The sequence below is a fragment of the Carassius auratus genome, chromosome 2 (genome assembly GCF_003368295.1).
Source record: "Carassius auratus strain Wakin chromosome 2, ASM336829v1, whole genome shotgun sequence".
Classification (NCBI taxonomy): domain Eukaryota; kingdom Metazoa; phylum Chordata; class Actinopteri; order Cypriniformes; family Cyprinidae; genus Carassius; species Carassius auratus.
This window is the reverse complement of record NC_039244.1, coordinates 2,579,469-2,582,808: the sequence shown is the minus strand read 5'-3', so window position 1 is coordinate 2,582,808 and position 3,340 is coordinate 2,579,469. Positions and strand designations below refer to the sequence as shown.

Here is a 3,340-nt window from a genome sequence, read left to right as displayed (position 1 = left end):
CTGCTGTATCCAGCGAGATCTGAGGGTCTTGGTTTCACTCAAACTCCGTCAAAGTGTAAATGTGGTTTTAATCTTCATCCAGACGAAGGGAGAGCTTCGGACAGCGTTCTTCCTCATTCGTTCTGTTCCTAACGATACCAACGCAGACTGTTTTATTACTGTAATTATCATTTATTAATTATATTATTAATGTGCTTTCTCTCAGAGCAGCATTTATCCACACAGACGTTCACTTTACTGTCTCGTACTAGACGACGTTGAAGAAATAAAAGAAAAGAGAAAAAAAAGAGCTTGATGTTCGTGTGTCTTTGTGTTTTGCTTTCTGTAATTAATTCACTCTGGACTTCTGCTTGAGTTTAAAATGAGATTTTCCTCATTTTTTTGGTTTGGGATCTGGTAGATTTTTAATGACGTCTCTTCTGTTCATCAAGGCTGCATTTATTTGATCAGAAATACAGAAAAAAATGCAAAATTGTGAAATATTATTCTAATTTAAAACCACTGTTTTCTGTGTGAATCTGTGTTAAGGTGTAATTTATTTCTGTGATGCTCCGCTGTATTTTCAGCATCATTCCTCCAGTCTTCAGTGTCACATGATCTTCAGAAATCAGAATACCCGTGATGCTTTATTCAGGATTATTTGATGAAAAAAAAAAAGTACAGCATTTACTTAAAATATTAAATCTTTTGTAACATATACAGTAACATTAAACATTTTTGAAAGAAGTTAATACATTTAATGTGCAAAGGATGTGTCCAATTCATTAAATTGACTGTAAAGTGACAAAAAAATAATATATATTTTATAATAATATATAGTTTTGAATAAATGCTGTTCTTTTTAACCTTCGATCATGATCATGTGACACTGAAGACTGGAGGAATGATGCTGAAAATACAGCTTTAATCAAATAAATAAATTACACTTTAAATTGCATTTAAATAGAACACTGATATTTTAAATTGTAATAATATTTCACAATATTACAGGTTTTTTATTTACTCTGATCAAATAAATGCAGCCTTGATGAGCAGAAGAGACTTCAAACAAATAAAATAAAATAAATCCATCCTTTTAATTTATATATTGAGATACATTTAGCTGTTTATGATTATGTATTGTATAATGGTGCATAAAAAGGGATTTATTTTTTTAATGAATTTCTTGTCAAAATGGCTACAAAAAGTTTTTTTTTGTAAAATTGATTTATGCCCAGCTCAACTGCGGACTGAAAACAAACCGCAATCTAAATTCTAAACGGGTTTAATTATTTTATATTTAGCAGATTCATAGACGGACAATCATGTTCAAGTCTCATAGATTTATTTTTCACTCTCTTCTTCTGCTCCTCTCCAGAGAATGTGATGATTAAACACACGTTGCTTGTACGATCCAGTGTTTTGGACGCTGTCTCTGTGTGATTGAGTTCATCTGAAGATATGAAAACATCTAGTGTGTTTGTGCATATGAAGTGTCAGAATAAAGCGTTTCGCTCTCAGGACTGAAACATACACTGACTGTCACTGTACATCATCATCATCACACACAAGGAAAACTAAACTAAACATCAAATTCTGCCCCTTCGGTGAATCCTGACCCATTCATCCGAATCAGTTTCTCGATGTGTAGCTTAACATCTTTAAAGTAAGAGCCGTTTCTGATTCCTGTGAGAGTGAGAGAGTGTCCGTGGATCACTGAAGGGTCAGAGATGACTCCCTCGGATCTCAGCGCTTCCTAAAAACACAGAAGACCTGATTCACGACCTCAAGAGAAGACAATGAGTGTCGCAGATGCTTCCTGAGCTCAAGCTCTCAAGATGACTTATGCTTATTTAAAATATATATTTATTTTGATGAGAGAAAAAAATTGGGATAAGATGTAAAAAAATTATTTATATATATTTTTTGGATGACAAAAATGTTTTTTTTTTTAATATATATAAGATCAATTTTTTTATGAGACAATTTTATTAATTTTTTTTTTTTATGAGAGAAAAAAAATTGATGAGATCACATTTTTAAGGGTTGATTGTTGAAGAAATGCTTTTTTTTAGGTGAGAAGATTTTAAATAAAAAAATTTAGGAAATAAATAAAAACAATTTTTTTTTACATTTAAAAAATGTCTTTGGATGGGATCTAAAAATATTCTGATTCTGATTAGTTTTTTTGGATTAGTTGTTTTTTGTTGAGATCCATGTTTTATGTTTTTTTGGATGATACAAAATTTTTTAAATTATATATATGATGTGATCTTTTTTGGATGAGAAAATGTTTTCTGTTTAGATACGACATAAAAAAAAAAAAAAAAAAAATATATATATATATACACTCACCTAAAGGATTACTAGGAACACCTGTTAAATTTCTCATTAATGCGATTTTCTAATCAACCAATCACATGGCAGTTGCTTCAATGCATTTAGGAGTGTGTTCCTGGTCAAGACACTCTCCTGAACTCCAAACTGAATGTCAGAACGGGAAAGAAAGGTGATTTAAGCAATTGTGACCGTGGCATGGTTGTTGGTGCCAGACGGGCCGGTCTGAGTATTTCACAATCTGCTCAGTTACTGGGATTTTCACTTACAACCATTTCTAGGGTTTACTAAGCATGGTGTATAAAGGGAAAAACATCCAGTATGCGGCAGTCCTGTGGGAGAAGATGCCTTGTTGATGCTAGAGGTCAGAGGAGAATGAGCGACTGATTCAAGCTGATAGAAGAGCAACTTTGACTGAAATAACCACTCGTTACAACCGAGGTATGCAGCAGAGCATTGGTGAAGCCACAACACACACAACCTTGAGACGGATGGGCTACAACAGCAGAAGACCCCACCGGGCACCACTCATCTCCACTACAAATAGGAAAAAGAGGCTACAATTTGCACAAGCTCACCAAAATTGGACAGTTGAAGACTGGAAAAATGTTTCCCGGTCTGATGAGTCTCTGATGATTTCTGTTGAGACATTCAGAGGGTAGAGTCAGAATTTGGCGTAAACAGAAGGAGAACATGGATCCATCATGCCTTGTTACCACTGTGCAGACTGATGGTGGTGTAATGATGTGGGGGGGATGTTTTCTTGGCACACTTTAGGTCCCTTAGTGGCAACTGGGCATGGTTTAAATGCCACGGCCTACCTTGTACCCATCCTCTGATGGCTGCTTCCAGCAGGATAATGCACCATGTCACAAAGCTCGAATCATCTCCGACTGTTTCTTGAACATGATGATGAGTTCACTTTACTAAAATGACCCCCACAGTCACCAGATCTCAACCCAATAAAGCATCTTTGGGATGTGGTGGAACGGGAGCTTCGTGCCCTGGATGTGCATCCCACAAA

At 35.1% G+C, this 3,340-nt stretch overlaps 1 protein-coding gene across 2 annotated transcripts in view; it reads left to right on the top strand.

The window, feature by feature from the left end:
- Nucleotides 1-290, top strand: part of LOC113112403 (vesicle-associated membrane protein-associated protein A-like) — an 18,061-nt gene extending 17,771 nt beyond the window's left edge. For both annotated transcript variants that reach the window (XM_026277953.1, XM_026277961.1), the window contains one exon: nt 1-290. This exon is cut by the window's left edge and continues 231 nt beyond it. The gene's annotated coding sequence lies outside the window, so the exon portion shown is untranslated.
- Nucleotides 291-3,340: the final 3,050 nt, after the last annotated feature.